The sequence below is a fragment of the Pristiophorus japonicus genome, chromosome 2 (assembly GCF_044704955.1).
Source record: "Pristiophorus japonicus isolate sPriJap1 chromosome 2, sPriJap1.hap1, whole genome shotgun sequence".
Classification (NCBI taxonomy): domain Eukaryota; kingdom Metazoa; phylum Chordata; class Chondrichthyes; family Pristiophoridae; genus Pristiophorus; species Pristiophorus japonicus.
In genome coordinates this window covers 43,572,768-43,596,764 of record NC_091978.1, presented here as the reverse complement: position 1 = coordinate 43,596,764, position 23,997 = coordinate 43,572,768, and the positions used below count along the sequence as shown (strand labels likewise).

At 43.6% G+C, this 23,997-nt stretch overlaps 1 pseudogene; it reads left to right on the top strand.

The window, feature by feature from the left end:
- The first annotated feature begins 22,369 nt into the window (after positions 1 to 22,369).
- Positions 22,370 to 22,608, top strand: LOC139252161 (U2 spliceosomal RNA; annotated as a pseudogene).
- Positions 22,609 to 23,997: the final 1,389 nt, after the last annotated feature.

Here is a 23,997-nt window from a genome sequence, read left to right as displayed (position 1 = left end):
TCTGTTAGTTAGCCAATCCTCTATCCATGCGAATATATTGCCCCCAATCCCATGAGCTCTTATCTTGTGCAGTAGCCTTTTATGTGGGACCTTATCGAATGCCTTCTGGAAATCCAAATACACCACATCCACTGGTTCCCCTTTATCCACCCTGCTCATTACATCCTCAAAGAACTCCAGCAAATTTGTCAAACATAATTTCCCTTTCATAAAACTATGCTGACTCTGCTTGTTTGAATTTTGCTTTTCCAAATGTCCTGCTACTGCTTCCTTAATAATGGACTCCAGCATTTTCCCAATGACAGATGTTAGGCTAACTGGTCTATAGTTTCCTGCTTTCTGTCTCCCTCCTTTCTTAAATAGGGACATTACATTTTCCAATTCACTGGGACCTCTCCAGAATCCAGGGAATGTTGGTAGATTGCAGCCAATGCATCCACTGTCTCTGCAGCCACTTCTTTTAAGACCCTGGGATGCATGGCATCAGGTCCAGGGGACTTGTCCACCTTTAGTCCCATTATTTTACCAAGTACTTTTTCTTTAGTGATAGTGATTGTTTTAAGATCCCCCCCCTCCCTATAGCTCCTTGATTACCTTTTATTGGGATGTTTTTAGTGCCTTCTACCTTGAAGACCGATACAAAATATTTGTTCAAAATCTCTGCCATTTCCCTGTTCCACATTATTACTTCCCCAGTCTCATTCTCTAAGGGACCAACATTAACTTTAGCTACTCTCTTCCTTTGTATATACCTGTAGAAGCTCTTACTATATGTTTTTATATTTCTTGCTAATTTATTCTCATAATTCATCTTCTCTCTCATTATTCTTTGAGTCGTCCTTTGCTGTTTTTTTTTTATTTCCCAACCCTCTGGCCTCCCACTAATCTTGACAACATTGTTTGCCATTGTTTTCAATTTGATACCATGCTTTACTTCCTCAGTTAGCCAATGATGGATCTCTCGTCTCTTAAAGTCTTTCCTTCTCACTCGAATATATTTTTGTTGAGAGTTATGAAATATCTCCTTAAATGTCTGCCACTGCTTATCAACCGCCTTAACACTTTAATCTATTTTCCCAGTCCACTTTAGCTAACAGTACCTTCATACCTGTGTAATCACCTTTATTAAAGATCAGGCCACTGGTTTGAGACCCAACTTTCTCTATATTTATAGCTATCTCTGGAAGGAAGGAAGGAAGGAAGGAAGGAAGGAAACATAGAAACAAAGAAAATAGGTGCAGAAGTAGGCCATTCGGCCCATCGAGCCTGCACCACCATTCAATAAGATCATGGCTGATCATTCACCTCAGTACCTCTTTCCTGCTTTCTCTCCATACCCCTTGATCCCTTTAGCCATAAGGGCCATACCTAACTCCCTCTTGAATATATCCAATGAACTGGCATCAACAACTCTCTGCGGTAGAGAATTCCACAGGTTAACAACTCCCTGAGTGAAGAAGTTTCTCCTCTTCTCGGTCCTAAATGGCTTACCCCTTATCCTTAGACTGTGATCCCTGGTTCTGGACTCCCCCAACATTGGGAACATTCTTCCTGCATCTAACCTGTCCAGTCTCATCAGAATTTTATGTATCTATGAGATCCCATCTCATTATTCAAAACTCCACTGAATACAGGCCCAGTTGATCCAGTCTCTCCTCATATGTCGGGGCCATCATGCCGAGTGATTAGGCACTATACAGCCTTCTGGAGGGTGAGTTCAACAATTTCAGACCATAACTGTGATATCTTCAGGTACTCACAGAAACACACACAGCCTTAAGATGGCAGAACCTTCCAGAATTCACCAGTCAGGTGACCTGTTCCCTTTATTATAAACAGCACTGGCTGCAGTGTCACAGGTGTCCACAGGTGGAGCTATATATATTACACTTCTCTCTCCTAAATGAAGAAGTACTTATAACAAACAGTCATCATACATAACTTGCATGGTTCTATATAACAAAACATATGGACTTATTTTGCCATATTTACAAATCAAACTTAACCACTTGTTTTCTGATTCGAAGAGGATACCTTTGCTCTCTAACAGAAACTTCCAAACATGGTGTCGAATTTAAACTCATTCGAGGCTGATCCTGAGGGAAGTTTTTCTCCAAGGGATGCCCTTGCTTTCCATTTGAACTCTCTCTAACTTGAGACTGTTTGTTTTCCTGACTCGGACTCAGACTGAAATTCTGACTTTCTCTTGGATTTGTTTCCAGTACATTGGATGTAGGATATGCTACTCGTGTATCAAAACTATCTGATGAGTCAGAAATAATTGAATCACTCCCACTCTCAACTCCTTCCATGTCTGTGGGTACAATATGATCAATGTGATCAAACGTAACCTGTCCATTATCAAACATCTTGACCAAATATGTGAGAGGACCACATATCTTCACCACTCTTCCTGGTAACCACTTTACCCATTTATGGTTATGGTTCTTCACTCTCACCTTCTGATTTAATTTCACACTTCTCTCTTTTAGAAACATAGAAGCATAGAAACATAGAAAATAGGTGCAGGAGTAGGCCATTCGGCCCTTCGAGCCCTGCAAGCCCAGTTGATCCAGTCTTTCTTGATAGGTCAGTCCCACCATCTTGGGAATCAGTCTGGTGAACCTTTGCTGTACTCCCTCAATAGCAAGAATGTCCTTCCTCAAGTTAGGAGACCAAAACTGTACACAATACTCCAGGTGTGGCCTCACCAAGACCCTGTACAACTGTAGTAACACCTCCCTGACCCTGTACTCAAATCCCTTCGTTATGAAGGCCAACATGCTATTTGCTTTCTTAACCGCCTGCTGTACCTGCATGCCAACCTTCAATGACAGATGTACCATGACACCCAGGTCTCGTTGCACCTCCCCTTTTCCTAATCTTTCACCATTCAGATAATAGTCTGTCTCTCTGTTTTTACCACCAAAGTGGATAACCTCACATTTATCCAAATTATACTTCATCTGCCATGCATTTTCCCACTCACCTAACCTATCCAAGTCACTCTGCAGCCTCATAGCATCCTCCTCGCAGCTCACACTGCCACCCAACTTAGTGTCATCCGCAAATTTGGAGATACGACATTTAATCCCCTCATCTAAATCATTAATGTACAATGTAAACAGCTGGAGCCCCAGCAAAGAACCTTGCGGTACCCCACTAGTCACTGCCTGCCATTTTGAAAAGTACCCATTTACTCCTACTCTTTGCTTCATGTCTGCCAACCAGTTCTCAATCCACGTCAGCACACTACCCCCAATCCTTAGTGCTTTAACTTTGCACATTAATCTCTTGTGTGGGACCTTGTCGAAAGCCTTCTGAAAGTCCAAATACACCACATCAACTGGTTCTCCCTTGTCCACGCTATTGGAAACATCCTCAAAAAATTCCAGAAGATTTGTTAAGCATGATTTCCCTTTCACAAATCCATGCTGACTTGGACCTATCATGTCACCTCTTTCCAAATGCGCTGCTATGACATCCTTAATAATTGATTCCATCATTTTACCCACTACCGATGTCAGGCTGACCGGTCTATAATTCCCTGTTTTCTCTCTCCTTCCTTTTTTAAAAAGTGGGGTTACATTGGCTACCCTCCACTCGATAGGAACTGATCCAGAGTCTATGGAATGTTAGAAAATGACTGTCAATGCATCCACTATTTCCAAGGCCACCTCCTTAAGTACTCTGGGATGCAGACCATCAGGCCCTGGGGATTTATCGGCCTTCAATCCCTTCAATTTCCCCAACACAATTTCCCGACTAATAAGGATTTCTCTCACTTCCTCCTTCTTACTAGACCCACTGACCCCTTTTATATCCGGAAGATTTTTTGTGTCCTCCTTAGTGAATACCGAACCAAAGTACTTGTTCAATTGGTCTGCCATTTCTTTGTTCCCCGTTATGACTGCCCCTGATTCTGACTTTACTAACCTTTTTCTCTTTACATATCTATAGAAGCTTTTGCAGTCCATTTTAATGTTCCCTGCAAGCTTCCTCTCATACTCTATTTTCCCTGCCCTAATCAAACCCTTTGTCCTCCTCTGCTGAGTTCTAAATTTCTCCCAGTCCTCGGATTCACTGCTATTTCTGGCCAATTTGTATGCCACTTCCTTGGCTTTAATATTATCCCTGATTTCCCTGGATAGTCACGGTTGAGCCACCTTTCCTTTTTTATTTTTACTCTACCTTATCATGATTCACTTTCAGTCTTAATTGTGTCTCTTCTAGGGACTATGCCAAGTTTGGTTTTAAGAATGAGAATCTGGTTCGTGGCTATCGTTTGAGAAACAACTCTGCTGGTGTTCTACCAGTAGTTGTGTGAGGAGTATTCCGATATGTTATTAGAAAATTAGCCAATTTGTGATCCAATGACAACTGTCGTTTCTTTGGATTTGGATCCAACATTTGTTTGATGAGGGCAGGTTTTACAATTTGTACAGTGCGCTCTGCTGCACCATTCGAAGCAGGGTGGTATGGTGGAACCTTGGCATGTTTCACACCATTTTTGCTCGTGAACTGTGCAAATTCTTCTGACTGAAATTGGGGTCCATTATCAGAAACAATTTCTTCTCGGAGGCCAAATGAAGAAAATAATCTTCGCAAAATGTCTAATGTTTTATTTGTTGTTATTTTCCACATTGGAAACACCCTGACCCACTTCGAATGGCTATCAATCACAATGAACAATTGTTGTCCTTCTCGCTCAGCAAAATCAATCTGTAACCTTTGCCACACCATTGGAGGTCATTTCCATGGCTGTAATGGTACTGATGGTGGTTGCTTGCTTACCGATTGACATGTCGTACACTGACTTACGATGTGCTCTATATCTTTATCAAGACCTGGCCACCATAAGTAACTGCATGTAAAACTCTTGGTCAAGCACATTCCCATGGAGGCCTCCTAATAATTTGGGCTTGAATTTATTTGGTATAACCACTCTTGCACCCCACATGATACAATCTTTATCAACTGATAATTCATTTCTACGAATGAAGAATGGTTGAATATCTTTGTCCGTTACCTGGTTTGGCCATCCGTTTGCAATATACCTTTGACATAACTGGGTCATGTTTGGTTGCTCTACCAATCTCTTCAGCTGTGACTGGCAGTTCATCAATGTATCTGGTGTAACTTGTGATGGGGAAGGAAATCTAGACATAGCATCAGCATTACCGTGATCAGTTGATCATCTGTATTCAATATCATTTGTATATGCTAACAAAATCAAAGCTCATCTCTGCATTCAGGCTGCAGCTAATGTTGGAACTGGGGATTTTGGATAGAAGATTGCTGTCAGCGGCTTATGGTCCATAATGAGAGTAAACTTACGACCATACAAGTATTTGTGGAACTTCTTGACCCCAAAAATTAATCCCACAGCTTCCCTTTCGATTTATTCATAATTACGCCCACTGGCACTGAGAGTGCGTGAAGCAAAAGCAATTGGTCTCTCCTCCCCACTACATAATACATGAGAGTTATTGCCCCAACTCCATACGGAGAGGCATCACATGCTAGCTTGATCTCCTGAGATACATCATAGTGAATTAACATGGTGCTCTCTACCTCGTTGATTTTAAACTCCTTGAAGGCTGTATCACATTCTTTTGACCACTTCCAATGGAGCTGTTTTTTCAATAGTTCATTCAGTGGTTGTAATACTGTAGCCAAATTTGGTGGGAATTTCCCATAATAGTTCAAAAGACTCAAAAATGATCGAAGTTCAGTGACATTCTTGGGAGTGGGTGCATTTCTGAGTGCATCCAGTTTTTTCTTGGTTGGATGTAAACCATCTTTGTCTACTCTGTACCCTAAGTACTGCACTGAGTTTTGAAATAACTCACACTTGCGAGCAGACACTCGTACTCTGTGCTTCTCTAGCCATTTGAGGACTTAATTCAATCTGTTATTATGAATTTGCCTATTTGATGCTGAAATTAGTATGTCATCTAAATAACATACTACCCCTTCAATACCTTGCAAAATCTGGTTCATTACCCCTTGGAATATGGCAGGGGCGGAAGACACTCCAAATGGTAGCCTACTGAATTGATATAGGCTTAGATGGGTATTTATAGTCAAGCATGACTTGGACTCCTCATCTAGTTCAAACTGTAAGTAGGCATTCGCAAGATCCAACTTTGAAAAAATCTGACCCCATGTCACTGTTGTGAACAAATCTTCTATATTCGGCAATGTATTGGGGAGATTACCCTCTCGAACATAGTTTACGGTTACTTTATAATCACCACACAATCTTACCTTACCATCGGACTGAGGTACAACAACAATGGGTATAGCCCAATTACATCGATCTATCTTAGAAATAATGTTCTCAGTCTCTAGTCAATTGAGTTCTTGCTCAACTTTTTCCTTGAGTGCATATGATACGGCACGTAGCTTGCAGTAAACCAATCTAGCATCCTTCTGTACCCTGACACTCGCCTTGAAGCCTTGGATTGGACTGCCCATTTCACAGAACACCTCCGGATAATTCTTGATGACATCATCCTTTGACGCAAATCTCGTTTCAACATGAAAAATCTCACTCCAATCCAGCTTCAGTGATCCCAACCAATTTCTTCCTAATAAGGCAGACTTGCCTACTGCCACTACTATTAGAGGCAAGCTCTGAACTTGATCCTTGTATTTCACCGGTACGGTGATACGGCCTACCACTGGAATGTTCTGTCCCAAGTAGCCTTGCAGCTCTATCTTGGCTTTCTCCAATGGAAAACCTGCAACTTGTCGAGGTATAGCGACTCTGGTACTACACTCACAGATGCACCAGTGTCAATTTCCATGGGTATCTTGAATCCTGCAACATCTATGTGGATTATGATACTTTTCAAATCGCCGTCCATTAACCTCGTGCTCCTGATGACATTTAACTCTAATATCTCCTCGTCCTGTTGTTGTTCTTCCATGCTATGTAGTCTCTGGGGATTTCCATCCTAGCTTTGAAAGCTGGTTTACCCTTCAGTCGGCATGCCTTCGCAAGCTGTCCAGTTTTCCTGCAGAAGAAACACTCTGCCTTCACATATGGACAACTTTGAGCAATGTGTTGTCCCAGGCACCAATAGCAGGACATCCATGCCCTGTTCCCATTTCCAGTTTCTGAGAATTTGGGGCCCCACCGTCTTTTACTTTGAACCTGCAGGCAATTCACCTTGGTTGTCTGATGAATGAAATTAGTATGAAATTCTTGGGAATATTGGTCGGCCATGCTCATCAACCTAGCTGTCTGACAAGCTAAATGAAAAGTCAAGTTAGGTATCGTCAATAACTTTCTTCTGATTGCATCATTTTTCATCCCACAAACAAAGTGTTCTCACAACACTCGGTTCTGAAAGTCTCCGAAATTACAGTGAATAGATAGCTTTTTTAATGCTACAATGTACTCACTGATATTTTCTTCGGCCTTCTGATTTTGTATTCCGAAATGATAACTTTCAGCAACTTCTACTGGAACGGGGCTGTAATGTTGTTCTAGCTTAGTTAGAATCTGTTTCAGCGTTGGCTTGTCAGGTACAAGCAAATTTATCAGCATTTCATACAACTCGGGCCCGGCCTCAGTTAAGAATATAGCTCTTTTTCGTTCCAACACTGCCGGTTATTGTCTTCATTACTGGGAATTTTTATATTATTTGCTGTAAAAAACATTTCTAGCCGATCCACATATGCTCTGAAACTTTCACGGTCACATTGAAATGCCCGCAAATGCTCGATAACTCCCATAGGTGCAGCCATTTTGACTATGGCAGTTTAACCAAGTGCACTCGTAATTTATCTCGGATTTGTAGCTGTTTCCAAAAACAGAGAAGCTCTCAAAGTCCCTCTGTCGGCTGGCTGAATCCTTCACCAACAAAAATTTCAGCTTTGTATTATCCGATTACATCCCATTCCCATCGCTAAATGTGATATCTTCAGAGAAGCACACAACACACAACTTGTGAGATGGCTGCATGTTCTGGCAACTTCTGACCTGCTGGTCAGGTGACCTGCTCTTTATTAAACAGCACTAGCTGCAGTAACACAGGCATTCACAATGTGGAGCTACAGACATTACAGGCAGCAGGCGCATGAGAACACCACCACCTTCAAGTTGCCCTTCAAGTTACACACCATCCTGACTTGGAAATATATTGCCGTTCCTTCATCATCGCTGGGTCAAAATCCTGGAACTTCCTAACAGCACTGTTGGATTATCTTCAACACAAGGACTGTAGGGGGCAATTAGGGATGGGCAATAAATGCTGGCCTTGCAATCGACATCCACATCCCATGAATGAATACATTTTTTTTAAATGTAAAAAAAAATAACATGAGTGATGCACTAGTTGTACTGAATGCTTGGAATCACAATCTCTTGCACTGCAACCTTGTCAAACAAGCACGGTGATGCTGCTGATATCTCAGGAGTTGTGAGCCCAGCTAAAAGAGGTGGCTTCAGATCCCAAGTGCTGTGAACCCCAAATCATTTAAACTATTCTCGGTTCTGAATCAGGTGAGCATAACTATGTTATTTTTATAGATATAGTTCATATAAAGGATCTCACTTAAAATAGGTGCTGCCTCCCACCATCTCAGACCTTCCCTTTTGTTCTTTCCTTCCCCCAGCCCCACCCACCTTTCCCTGCCTCTGTACTTGCTTAAAACCTGTTACATCTCTATCTATTTCCAGTTCTGACCAAAGGTCATCGACCTGAAACATTAACTCTGTTTCTCTCTCCACAGATGCTGTCTGACCTGCTTTCCAGCACTTTTTATTTTTATTTCCGATTTACATAAGAACATAAGAAATTGGAGCAGCAGTAGGCCATACAGCCCTTCGAGCCTGCTCCACCATTCAATAAGTTCATGGCTGATCATCGACCTTAACTCCACTTTCCGCCTGTTCTCCATATCCCTCGATTTCCAGCATCCGCAGTATCTTGCCTTTTGCACCTAAAATAGTCATCTATTTTACCATCCCTGATGCTGATAGAATTGTTTTATATTTGCAGCATTATTTGGTTTTTAATTCAGCTTTCCAACATTTTCTGATTTTCATTTAAAGTGGTGCTGACTCTAACCAGGAAGCAATAAAGCAATAAAGCACATGTGAAAATTCCATCATTATTTCATGAGAACTCCTCCTTTAAAATATGTAGGGAGTACAGTCAAAGCAACTAACCAGGCTTCCTTTGACTCTTTGAGTCACTTTACTTAAATTAGAAGGTCTGGTGTCCGAGGAGGCCTTCAGCAGTTATCTCAGCATTATCTACAGATGCTGCGTTTTTCAATTTGATGCGTTTTTTAAATGAGTTCTGGACAGCTGACAGCAATGTTGCCTCCTGTGGAAATGTGAGACAGACAAGCACCGGTAACAGTTATACTAAGAAATCTGTTTTGCGATTATGAGCAAGGTGTATAGAAACATAGAAACATAGAAACATAGAAAGTAGGTGCAGGAGTAGGCCATTCGGCCCTTCGAGCCTGCACCGCCATTCAATAAGATCATAGTTGATCTTTCCCTCAGTACCCTATTCCTGCTTTCTCTCCATACCCCTTGATCCCTCTGGCCGTAAGGGCCACATCTAACTCCCTTTTGAATATATCTAACGAACTGGCCTCAACAACTTTCTGTGGTAGAGAATTCCACAGGTTCACAATTCTTTGAGTGAAGAAGTTTCTCCTCACCTATTATGTGGCTGGGCCTCTCATAAAATTAAACCAGTTGCCACTGATTGGTCATTTGCGGACCACCAAACAACATACACGTTCTCCCCGTATTGTACAACTGGTATCTATTTTAAGCCCGGACATATATATTTTTTTTAAAACATTATTCGATTCACAATTTATAAAAATGGCTTCCTGCTGCTTGGTTATATAAAGCTATAGTTTGTATTTTTGTCTAGACGTCAAAATAGCTTGACATTCGATCTGAATATATCCTTACTGGGAATCTGTAATTGTGAACACATGTTTAAAGGTAAGTAAAGGACAGATGTTTGGTTTTCAGTATTTACCTTCCTGACTGTTTTGCACAGGCCAGGGTTTAAATGCAGATCTGCGCAGAGAGGTATTTGCGTGAAAGGTTGCAGGCATTTCCAGCATGATGCACAAAGTGCACTGTTTATTAGAAAATTACTGAATGTTTGATTAGAAATAGTTAATAACAGTTAATATTTTACTTTCCTAAGCATACTGAGATTCACACATCTGAGTCAGATAGTGGTGGGTTCAAGTCCCACTCCAGTACTGAGGTGAGTGCTGCACTGTCAGAGGTGTCGTCTTTCGGATGAAACGTTAAACCTAGGCTCTCAGGTGGATGTAAAACATCCCATGGCACTATTGCAAAGAAGTGATGTTCTCCGCTGTAAGGGATAAATTGTAAGGTTGCAAATAGGGGGTCAGAATTATGCTGAACGTAGCGAACTTATAAAGTGCCTATGTATGTAAAACTTGCTTATATAGGTATAGCACACTTATACAAATTAAACTATAGCTTAACCTTAGTAACACATAAACAGCCAAAGTCAGCAGTTTTGTTTAAAGGTCGCTGAGGAAGAGATAAAGAAACCAGTACAAACCACACTAGGCGTCGGATAGACTGGGATAGAGGGCAAAATGGAACAAAACAATGATGAGAGATAGACAGTTGCATGTATCACTCAGAGCCCGTCAGATAAGAGTCGACAAATCAATGTAACTTCACTGATAACAACAGAGCTATCGATGATTTTGTAGGAGGATAGCTCCTCTCTGAAACCTGTATAAATTATGCTTGAAAACTCTTGTATTTCAGAGGTTCCACGACTGAACCCTCCCTTGCAATTGCTCGTAATAAAAGCCAGTTGAACCTGGGATTTCGTGTGTTCACTTCCGTGGTCCTTATACAACAGGAGAAGGGCGAGGTGTCGATTAACTATATAAGTTAGTCCACCCCAAAGGAGAGAAGCCTCCTTTTACCCCAACAGATGGGCAGGTGTCGATTAACTATATCAGTTAGTCCACCTTGAAGGCGAGAAGCCTCCTTTTTAACCCCTACATTTGGCGTCACGAACAGGATGCAGACCCTGTGACCTGGATGATGTGACAGCTGAACAGCAGTGAGTATGTTTTGTACCACCTGGAGCTGTAGCATTGACGGGGATAAAGAATTAGAAGGATAATCTGTAGAACATGTTATAGCGAACCACGGAAGGACGAAAACCAAGGGTGGGATAGGTGTATTGCCTGAAAAAGAAGGAATAGAACCCAAGGAGAAGTGGACCCCAGCAATCGTTAGAAGGAAAATAAGGTGTATGTCCCGAAGCGTGACATGGTAATAACACGGAGAAGCCGGTATTAATCATGCGCAGCGCAAACAGAGAAGGAATACAACCGAAAAAGGGGGTGAGATCCCAGGATCCTAGGAAAACTGGCCAGTAGGATAAAATGCTAGCTGAGAATAATGGAAAATTAATACAAAGAAAAATGCTGGAAAAACACATTGAATTTACAAAGGACAGAAGATAAAAATGCGACCTTGAAAGCTGCAGCTGCTGGAAAGAGAAACAAAGATGTTTAGGAAAATGGACTGGAGGAAGATCATCAAAATACAAAATTTGAAGAAAGGAGATTTAAATTGGCTGTGAAAAAGATATCGGTTTAAATATAAAAACTTATGAGTTAAACCCGACACAGAAGTTTTGTGCCGAGAAAGAGAAACAAAGATGTTTAACTATGGACTAGAGGAAGATCATCAAAAAAAATTATTAAGTTCGGATTCAAAAGGGGAAAAAAAATCTAAGTTATGCGAACTCAGCAAAGGAAGGAAAAAAACTGGGAATTAGAGAATTCTTAAAAAAGAACCGGCGCGGAAGTTTAGATTTTGTGCCGAGAGAAATAAAACACAAGATTTGGTCCGTGAACGGGACTGTAAAAACAAAATGCTGGAATGAATATAGCTTGTGGGAAAATTGGATTTCAGTAAACAAAATAGCTATTAAAAATGTGTGGCCGATTGCTGGAGTAAGGGGGGAGGCACAGGAAGGCGAGGCCCCCAACAGGCAAAGAAGGGAACATCATTAACCAGGGAAGAGCTGATGGACATGCTCAGACAGGTACCAGTACCATTGCTACCACTGTCACCATCGTCACAACCTGAGATACCCTCTAACAAGGATCAATATGCTCCGATTAGCCAGTACAGGCTAGGGGTTACCAGCCTCCGGCAGTGGTATGGGACGGCAGCTAGGGGACCCAAGGATGTTTATTAGTGCAGTGGTAGGGGGCCGGCACTGCGCTATGCTAGTAGACACAGGAGCGTCCGTTTCCATAACCAACTTAGATTTGCCCCTGACCCGCAGGACTGTAAACATACAAGGAGTGGGTGGGGGATATCAGAAAGCAACCCTCAGTGAAATAGTGTTGTTAAAAGTACAGGGGTAATGTTACCTACTCAGTTCTGGTGCTGTCACAACACAGAAGGCACCATATTGGGCATCGATACCATACGGGAGATAGGGGTACTGATAGATCCCCAGCATAACCGAATAATTTGGGGGGATAAGCACGAAAACCGAATTAAGTTCGAACACCCGGGACACCAGCAGCAACGAGTGGCCGGAATAACCCTAATCCAACCCGAGTGGGAAACAAAGGGTGTATGGGATAGCGTGTGTCAATTATACCCGACGCCTTGGGCATTATACAAGCAAGATTGTGGATTAGCAGAGACACCACTCATCAAAATTCCTGGACGCGAACACAAAGCTCACCGACAATACCCATTAAGACCCGAGGCTGAGGCAGCAGTCTGTCAGATAGTGCAGGAATTAGAGGAGCAAGAGGTAGTGAAACAGGTAATAGACTCGACTAATTCACCTGTGTGGCCGGTAAAGAAACCCAACAGGTCTTACCGACTAACTATCGATTGTACCGCCCTGAATAAGGTGACTCCCCGAGAACACCCAATAGTGGCAAGTCCAGCCACAATTTTTAATGCCCTGGATCCAGAACATAAGATATTCACCGTGCTGGATATAGCGAATGGATTTTGGGCTATACCCTTAGACAAAGATTCCCAAGGAAAGTTTGCCTTCACCTTAAAGGGAAAACAATACACATACCAGAGTGCCACAGGGATTCCATAATAGCCCGAGCATATTTCATCGAGTATTGTCCGGGATTTTGGAACCAGTAGATGTAGGAGAAGGAAGCATCCTTTTGTAGTATTTGGATGATATCCTGATTGCCTCCAGCACAGAACAACAACATGTACTATCTTTAACTACATTGCTAGGAGCTCTACAGGGCGCAGGATTAAAAATAAATCCTACGAAGATGCAGGTGGGAAGGGGTGAAGTAATGTATCTAGGATACATAATATCACAAGGGAAGAAAAACATACATAAAAACATAGCAACCATAGAAAATAGATGCAGGAGTAGGCCATTCGCCCTTCGAGCCTGCACCACCATTCAATAAGATCATGGCTGATCATCACCTCAGTACCCCTTTCCTGCTTTCTCTCCATACCCCTTGATCCCTTTAGCCGTAAGGGCCATATCTAACTCCCTCTTGAATATATCCAATGAACTGGCATCAACAACTCTGTGGTAGGGAATTCCACAGATTAACAACTCTCTGAGTGAAGAAGTTTCTCCTCATCTCGGTCCTAAATGGTTTACCCCTTATCCTTAGACTGTGTCCCCTGGTTCTGGACTTCCCCAACAACGGGAACATTCTTCCCGCATCTAACCTGTCCCGTCATTATTGTATATGTTTCTACGAGATCCCCTCTCATTCTTCTAAACGCCAGTGAATACAGGCCAAGTCGATCCAGTCTCTCCTCATATGTCAGTCCTGCCATCCCGGGAATCAGTCTGGTGAACCTTCGCTGCACTCCCTCAATAGCAAGAAAGTCCTTCCTCAGATTAGGAGACCAAAACTGAACACATATTCCAGGTGAGGCCGCACCAAGGCCCTGTACAACTGTAGTAAGACCTCCCTGCTCCTATACTCAAATCCTCTAGCTATGAAGGCCAACATGCCATTTGCCTTCTTCACCGCCTGCTGTACCTGCATGCCAACTTTCAATGACTGATGTACCATGACACCCAGGTCTCGTTGCACCTCCCCTTTTCTTAATCTGCCGCCATTCAGATAATATTCTGCCTTCGTGTTTTTGCCACCAAAGTGGATAACCTCACATTTATCCACATTATACTGCATCTGCCATGCATTTGCCCACTCACACTGCAGCCTCTTAGCATCCTCCTCGCAGCTCACACCGCCACCCAGTGTCATCTGCAAACTTGGAGATATTACACTCAATTCCTTCATCTAAATCATTTATGTATATTGTAAATAGCTGGGGTCCCAACACTGAGCCCTGTGGCACCCCACTAGTCACTGCCTACCATTCTGAAAGGGACCCACTTATCCCGACTCCCTGCTTCCTGTCTGCCAACCATTTCTCTATCCACATCAATACATTAATCTCAATATCATGTGCTTTAATTTTGCACACCAATCTCTTGTGGGATCTTGTCAAAAGCCTTTTGAAAGTCCAAATACACCACATCCACTGGTTCTCCCTTGTCCACTCTACTAATTACATCCTCAAAAAATTCTAGAAGATTTGTCAAGCATGATTTCCCTTTCGTAAATCCATGCTGACTTAGACCAATCCTGTCACTGCTTTCCAAATGCGCTGTTACTTCATCTTTAATAATTGATTCCAACATTTTGCCCACCACTGATGTCAGGCTAACCCGGTCTATAATTCTCTGTTTTTGCTCTCCCTCCTTTCTTAAAAAGTGGTGTTACATTAGCTACCCTCCAGTCCACAGGAACTGATTCAGAGTCGATAGACTGCTGGAAAATGATGACCAATGCATCCACTATATCTTGGGCCACTTCCTTAAGTACTCTGGGATGCAGACCATCAGGCCCCGGGGATTTATCGGCCTTCAATCCCATCAAGTTCCCTCACACAATTTCCTGACTAATAAGGATTTCCTTCAGTTCCTCCTTCTCCCTAGGCCCTCTGTCCCCTAGTATTTCCAGAAGGTTATTTGTGTCTTCCTCCGTGAAGACAGAACCAAAGTATTTGTTCAATTGGTCGGCCATTTCTTTGTTCCCCATTATAAATTCACCTGATTCTGACTGCAAGGGACCTACATTTGTCTTCACTAATCTTTTTCTCTTCACATATCTATAGAAGCTTTTGCAGTCAGTTTTTTTGTTCCCAGCAAGCTTCCTCTCACAATCTATTTTCCCTCTCCTAATTAAACCTTTGTCCTCCTCTGCTGAATTCTAAATTTCTCCCAGTCCTCAGGTTTGCTGCTTTTTCTGGCCAATTTATATGCCTCTTCCTTGGATTTAACACTGTCCTTAATTTCCCTTGTTAGCCACGGTTGAGCCACCTTCCCAGATGCCCGAGGACAGAAAGGAAGCAATTCAATCAATGTCCAGGCCAGGAACCATGAAACGAGTCAGGCAGGTACTAGCACTATTCAACTACTGCAGAAATTTTATTCCCGAATATGCCGAGATGGCCTAACCTATACAGGATCTGGTCAAAGGGGGGAAACCCTCCCAAGAGCCTGTAAACTGGGGCCCTGATCAGGAAACTGCATTTGTGCAGTTAAAGCAAGCTCTCACAAGTGCTCCAGCCTTGGGACTACCAGACCAAAATAGGCCCTTTCAAGTCTATACCTACCATAGTAACGATCATTATAAAGCAGTAGTGACTCAAGTACATGGGGACAGACATAGACCAGTGACATATTACTCAGTTAAGCCGCAATTCCGTGGCCGCAGTACTATCTAGCGTGTGTTTCTGCCCTAGACTGTGCGGCTTGGGTCATCAGAGTTAGCGAGCCAATAATAAAGTCAGGACGCACTATTCTACATACCCAGCATACCTTAGTAGAATTACTTAACACTGGAAGGCTAAAAACGGTATCCGATGCACAAAGGGCAAGGTGGGAAGCAATGCTATTACCCCCCCAATGGGACGGTAACAATAATAAAAGACAACTGTAACAACCCTGCAGGGTGGATCATTACGGGGGGACAGGAGCATCGTGTAGCCCAACAGGAGAAGACCAGGGAAGTAGTCAGGCAAGTGAAATGCCGCTTGAGGAGGCAGACATGGCTCTAAATGTAGATGGGTCTCGGCGCTCTATCAATGGGACACCACGGACGGGCCGTGTTAGATAGCAGCAGACAGGTCAAAAGGGAAGGACGGTTGGAAGGGTGTCTATCAGCTCAAGTGGCTGAATTAGTGGTTCTCACGGAGCCTCTGAGGCTGGCTAAGGGAAAAAGAGTAAACATGGATTTATGAAAAGGAAATCATGCTTGACAAATCTTCTAGAATTTTTTGAGGATGTAACTAGTAGAGTGGACAAGGGAGAACCAGTGGATGTGGTGTATTTGGACTTTCAAAAGGCTTTTGACAAGGTCCCACACAAGAGATTGGTATGCAAAATTAAAGCACATGGCATTGGAGGTAATGTACTGATGTGGATAGAGAATTGGTTGGCAGACAGGAAGCAGAGAGTCGGGATGAACGGGTCCCTTTCAGAATGGCAGACAGTGACTAGTGGGGTGCCACAGGACCCCAGCTATTTACAATATACATCAATGATTTAGATGAAGGAATTGAGTGATATGGCCCTTACGGCTAAAGGGATCAAGAGGTATGGAGAGAAAGCAGGAAAGGGATACTGATGTGAATGATCAGCCATGATCTTATTGAATGGTGGTGCAGGCTCGAAGGGCCAAATGGCCTAATCCTGTACCTATTTTCTATGTTTCTATGTTTCTATCTATACAGGCAGTCAATATGCTTTTGGAGTAGTGTATGATTATATGATAGCCTGGAGCAGACGGGGATACATGACCTCAGGAGGAGGACCAATTAAACATGAGGAGATTGTTAAACACCTAGTGGAAGCCTCCCTCTTACCCCAGGAGTGTGCGATAAGGTCAAAGTGCACATAAAAATTAATGATCAGTATCAACAGGGGAATGCATGGGCAGATGAAGCAGCCAAGCAAGTGGCAGAGACAGGCACACTAGCCGAGGAAGCTCAAATCGGAGCAAGTACAATCGGGCCTGAGGAAGTAAACATGTTTAAGGTACAGGGAGAAGCCACTCCACAGGAAAAGGAGGGGTGGAAGCAAAGAGGGGCCCAACAAGGGACAGACGGGATATGGAAGAAATAATGGGAATGTGGTGGCCCCGGAATGCGTCCAGGGGAGCCTGTACAGGTAGAACCAACATGATAAGCTCGATGTCCAGATGCTGGTGGTGGAAGGGAATGGGTAGAGATATAGAGGACCATTGTATAATGGAGAACAAAGAAAAGGCAGACCAATTGAATAAATATGTTGGATCTGTCTTTACTAAGGAAGATACAAATAACCTTCCGGAAATACTCGGGGTTCGAGGGTTTAGCGAAAAGGAGGAACTGAAGGAAATCCTTATTAGTCAGGAAATTGTGTTAGTCAATTGTGTTGACTAATTGCTGAAATTAGTCAGCATGGATTTATGAAAGGGAAATCATGCTTGACAAATCTTCTAGAATTTTTTGAGGGTGTAACTAGTAGAGTGGGCAAGGGAGAACCAGTGGATGTGGTATATTTGGACTTTCAAAAAGATTTTGACAAGGTCCCACACAAGAGATTAGTGTGCAATTGATGGGATTGAAGGCCAATAATTCCCCAGGGCCAGATATGCTGCATCCTAGAGTACTTAAGGAAGTGGCCAGAGAAATAGTGGATGCATTTTCCAACAGTCTATTGACTCTGGATCAGTTCCTATGGACTGGAGGGTAGCTAATGTAACACCACTTTTTTAAAAAGGAAGGAAAGAGAAAACAGGGAATTATAGACCGGTTAGCCTGACATCGGTGGTGGGGAAAATGTTGGAATCAATTATTAAAGATGAAATAGCAGCGCATTTGGAGAGCAGTGACAGGATCGGTCTAAGTCAGCATGGATTTATGAAAGGGAAATCGTGCTTGACAAATCTTCTAGAATTTTTTGAGGGTGTAACTAGTAGAGTGGGCAAGGGAGAACCAGTGGATGTGGTATATTTGGACTTTCCAAAGGATTTTGACAAGGTCCTACACAAGAGATTATTGTGTAAAATTAAAGCACATGGTATTGGGGGTAATGTATTGATGTGGATAGAGAACTGGTTGGCAGACAGGAAGCAGAGAGTCGGAATAAACGGGTCCTTTTCTGAATGGCAGGCAGTGACTAGTGGGGTGCCGCAGGGTTCAGTGCTGGGATCCCAGTTATTTACAATATACATCAATGATTTAGATGAAGGAATTGAATGTAATATCTCCAAGTTTGCAGATGACACTAAGCTGTATGGCGGAGTGAGCTGTGAGGAGGATGCAAAGAGGCTGCAGGGTGACTTGGACAGGTTAGGGAAGTGGGCAAATGCATGGCAGATGCAGTATAATGTGGATAAATGTGAGGTTATCCATTTTGGGGGCAAAAACAGGAAGACAGAATATTATCTGAATGGTGACAGATTAGGAAAAGGGAGGTGCAACAAGACCTGGGTGTCATGGTACATCAGTCATTGAAGATTGGCATGCAGGTACAGCAGGTGGTGAAGAAGGCAAATGGCATGTTGGCCTTCATAGCTAGAGAATTTGAGTATAGGAGCAGGAAGGTCTTACTGCAGTTGTACAGAGCCTTGGTGAGGCCACACCTGGAATATTGTGTTCAGTTTTGATCTCCTAATCTGAGGAAGGACGTTCTTGCTATTGAAGGAATACAGCGAAGGTTTGCCAGATTGATTCCCGGGATGGCAGGATTGACATATGAGGAGAGATTGGATCAACTGGGCTTTTATCCACTGGAGTTTAGAAGAATGAGAAGGGATCTCATAGAAACATGAAATTCTGACGGGATTGGAGAGGTTAGAGGCAGGAAGAATGTTCCCGTTGCTGGGGAGTTTCAGAACCAGGGTTCACAATCTAAGAATAAGGGTAAGCCATTTAGGACCGAGATGAGGAGAAACTTCTTCACTCAGAAAGTGGTTAACCTGTGGAATTCTCTACCGCAGAAAGTTGTTGAGGCCAGTTCGTTACATATATTCAAAAGGGAGTTAGATATGGCCCTTAGAGCCAAAGGGATCAAGGGGTATGGAGAGAAAGCAGGAAAGGGGTACTGAGGTTGAATGATCAGCCATGATCTTATTGAATGACGGTGCAGGCTCGAAGGGTCGACTGGCCTACTCCTGCACCCAATTTCTATGTTTCAATGTAGAAGGTGTGTGACATGCGCAAAATACAACCCAGGGAGGAAAGTAAAGGTCAGAATGGGACATCAATCTCGACCGAAATGACCCTGCGAAAACTTGGAGATAGATTTTACTGGACCATTACCCAGCAACAAAGGAAAGACCTACTGCATAGTTATAATAGACCAGTTTACGAAGTGGTTAGAGGCTTTCACCACTAGAAATTGTTCAGCAGAAACCGTGGCCAGGATCCTAGCAGAAGAAATAATATCCCGATGGGGAATGCCACTACAGCTGGACTCAGATCAGGGAAGGTGATGAAACAGGCCTGTGCGTTACTTGGGATCAGGCAAAAATATCCCATATCAAAGAGACTGGAAAGGGATGGGTAGACAGGATACCCCGAGTACTAATGAAGCTCAAGGCAACCCCTAGTCGGACGACAGGACTGACACCTTTTGAACTAAAAAAAAGACAGGATACAGAAATTTGTAATGGAACTCTGTAAGCAGTTACATGATTTAAAGACACAGGCTAGAGATTAGCAAATCAAGGACTGAGAGAACGACACTAAGGAACAGAAGGTCCAAACACCCCAAATAGGCAGTCAGGTGATTACCCCAGAGAAATCTAGGCTGGCACCCAAATGGACCGCACCCTATCAGGTAATAATGGTAAGTTATGGTAATTATAAGGGGTATCGGCAAGTGGAAACACTGGACCCAGTTAAAAAAAGCACGGTCATTAATTAACCGGTGACGACCGGGAAATATTGTTTTTTGCAGGACTCTAGTGCTCGAGGAAACAACGGGCTCAAGTTTCGGACGCCCGCTAGAACGGCGCACATTGGAGAGGCCCGCCTAATTTGTAGAACCAAAATTGCGGCGAATACTTACCTCGCAATTCTCAGATAGCTGTAGGCCCATTTCCAGGCCGGCACAGCGCAGCAGGAGCTGCTGGGGGAGGAGCAACAGCCCTGCGCCAAAAAACAGTGCTGGCAGCTGCGCGCGTGCGCAGTGGAGGCTGTGCACGTGCACAGAAGCTCCCGGTCCTCCCAGCGCGTCCTGTCTCCGGGGCGACGAATCCTATTCCAGGCCAAAAGGACATTGCCCCTATCCCGGGCCGAGTGGCCTGACGCATCTTACCTCGTTGTGGGGCCCGCCCGCCTGGCCTCTCGCTGGGGGCGTGCCCCGCCTGAAGTCCCCCGAATTCCATCGTCGTCGTCAGGGCCCGCCCGCCCGACCTCTCGCTGGGGGTGGACCCTGCCCGAAGTCCCCTGAAGTCGTCCTTGGAATCGCCGGCGCTGGCGCCAGTTCAGACCCCCCTCCCTCTCCCTCGCCCCCCCCGTTCAGCCCCCCCTCCCTCTTCCACTTCCCGTTCAGCACCCCTCCCTTCCCCCCCCATTCAACCCCCGTTCAGCCCCCCTCCTCTCCCTCCTCTCCCCCCACTCTCTCTCTCTCTCCCTCCCTCCCTCTCCTCTCCTCCCCTCCCCCCTCCCCTGCCCTCTTCCCCTTCCCTCCCCTCTCCTCCCCCCTCCCTCCCTCTCCCCTCCCTCCCTCTCCCTCGCTGTCAGAAACAGAGACAGAGACAGACACTGACAGAGGGCTCCCGGTGCTGCAGTCAGTGAGTAGAAAGTTAATTTTTTATTTATTGATTGATTTTTTCTAATTTTTTATTTGTTCGTTTTAAATTTTTTTGATTGATTTATTGATTTATTTATCATTTATTATTGATGATGGCTCTTTATTTGTAAAAGTGAAGTGTTTAATGTTTGAAAACCCCCCTTCTCCCCCCTCCCCTCTCCTCCCCCATTTCTCGTTCCTTACGCCTGATTTCTAAGTGTAGGCAAGGTTTTCTGAGCGTACAAAAATCTACACTTACTCCATTCTAAGTTAGTTTGGAGTAAGTTTTTACTACCTAAACTTGCAAAACAGGCGTAAATGACTGGATACGCGCCCTTTTGGAAAAAAAAATCTGTTCTGCAGTGAAACTATTCTAACTGACTAGAACTGGAGCAAACTAAATGCCAAGAATTGCAATTTCTAAGATGCTCCATTCTAAACTAGTTGCTCCAAAAAAATAGGAGCAACTCAGGTTGAAACTTTGACCCCAACGCGGGGTAAAGCAGCCTCATATCAAGGATAATAGGCTGAGGGATGGCAAGGTCTGTATTACAGGAACTCGGGCGACGTTAGTTTAATAAAGAATCAAAAACACTGATGGTAATGGACAGAGCAACAGTAGACTTAAATAACGGGCATAAACCAACGTAACAAGGAAATGAAACAACATTGGGGATTGGCCAGTAATACGGGACCAATAATTAATGGGAATAAGACCATGGTGTGTATTATAATCAGGAGGGACAAAGATACTGCACCCGGAGGAAGTGGGTGCAACACGGCCCCACCCATTACTTTAGCAACAGTGAGCACTACCAGGGCCTCGACCATCACACCCCCAGCACCACAAACATGTTCAACTATGAACGCTGGGACAAAAGAGAAATTGATAAGGCAGACCAAGGATAAGATACACTTCTGGGTACATCAGCGAATAATTACTGTATTCCTCAATTTAAACACTATAACCATCCCCAACTTCTGCGGGTTAAACATTACAAGCCTGTATAGAAACCTGACCCTGCGAGCAATTAAAGGCCCTGAATCAAAAACCATGAAGTTTAATGTGGAAAGAGGATCAGGTAAAAAACGGGACCGGGGAAAAAGAGGGATACTAGAAATGGTACGCGGCGGGATATACGGCAGGATACGCGGCGGGAGTTGCGACGGTAAACACTATAGACCTACACACAATGGATGATCGAGTTAACGCCCTAACACAAACCTTACAGGGATTGCTGGAAAGGGATGAGGATAATCAAAAGATACAGGCACAACTGGGTAATGGTGCAGAAAGGGAATTATTACAAGTGGCCCACACATTGCGAGACCACGCCAGAACTATAAATGAATAGAGCAGAACGGAAGTTAAGTAAAACCATACAGACAGAACTAGTACATACAGGATATGGAGCATGGTTGCTCAATGGACACAACATAACCTAGAGCAGCTTCAGAATGTTAAGGTGCCGGATTGGATAACACTTGATGTATTCGCTTCTCGGCCTTTTGGCTAAGATCATGCGTAACTGACCTGACAGGGGAGTAACCACCATAACCCCAAGGTGGTTCTCCCTGGATCAGGAAGGTATATGCTTGCTTTTTTGGAAACAGGAGGTGGGTGGGGTGGCTTGACCCATCCACCTCCACGGAGGTGTGTGGGGGACCTGACCCATCCACCTCCATGGCACGAACCTGGTATTGCAGTCCTTCCAGGAACGGTGCAGTGGCTCTAGGCCTTTTGGCTAAGAGCATTGACGCAGAGTGATCCTTGAATGGGCCCAAGGTGACCTCTGGCGTTTGTGATTTGACAAAGAATTGGAACGATTGGCTACGAATTTCAAAAAAAAAAAAAAAAAAAAATAACACTTGATGTATTTACCAACAAAAACATTGCTCATGTCTGCGAGGTGCGGAGAAACAGTCATGCTTGGGTCCAAAGGCCAGATATGTAACCGGACATTTAAATATAATATACTTTGTATTATCTATACCACAGTATGATGTGACAAAGGGAGATCATCTATACCAAACAATGTAGGAGAAATAAGAAATCAAACTCGCGTGCAGTACCAGAAATATAACTGAAGAGAACAACAGTACTAAGAGTCTCAGCATAGATGATTGTTATAAAAATAACCAAGTTGCTTTATGTCAAGATCCACTATGAATGATCAAAGATGACTGTGGATATAACCAAGTATCTTGAGTATCAGCCCCCTAACACAGGACTACTAAATTATCGCTGTTCCACGAGGAAATGGAGATTGATATGTGAGCACCACGGCAACTGAAATGAAGAAAGGAACACCTCATGCACCATTATGGATATTGACTTCTGCTTTACTCCGCTTGAGGAGACAGATATAAACGGGTTTATTATAACCCCTGAGCTTAAGGAGGAAAGATCGATGGGACAATGATGGACATTACCTGAGGAGGTTAAGCAAAGGCCATTGGGCCGCAAGGAAAACCAATACTCGAACTGAAAGAGGAACATACTCGACTGAATTAGACACCATTCAACAACATAAGGATACCCCAGGCAGGGCAGAAATTCGGCAGAATAGAGAAGACCCCAAGTGGGGGAAAGATAGAAGAAACAGAGGATACCCCAGGCGGGGCATAATTCGAACACCGAGAAAATGTTAGCTAAAAAGGACTTATACACAAACTATGCTGGACTAAAGGTACTGGTTGTAGTGCAAGGGAACCCATCTTGCTAGTATTATCCTGTAAAAAGGTGTAACCGATGTAAGCGGCAGGCCCTAGCCCGTACTATAGTTAAAACATTGAATAAAGGGAAATCAGATAGTTCGGCAGAAAGGACTTACTTAGTATAGAAGCATAGAAACATAGAAAATAGGTGCAGGAGTAGGCCATTTGGCCCTTCGAGCCTGCACCACCATTCAATAAGATCATGGCTGATCATTCACCTCAGTACCCCTTTTCTGCTTTCTCTCCATACCCCTTGATCCCTTTAGCCATAAGGGCCATATCTAACTCCCTCTTGAATATATCTAACGAACTGACATCAACAACTCTGCGGTAGAGAATTGCAGAGGTTAACAACTCTCTGAGTGAAGAAGTTTCCCCTCATCTCGGTCCTAAATGGCTTACC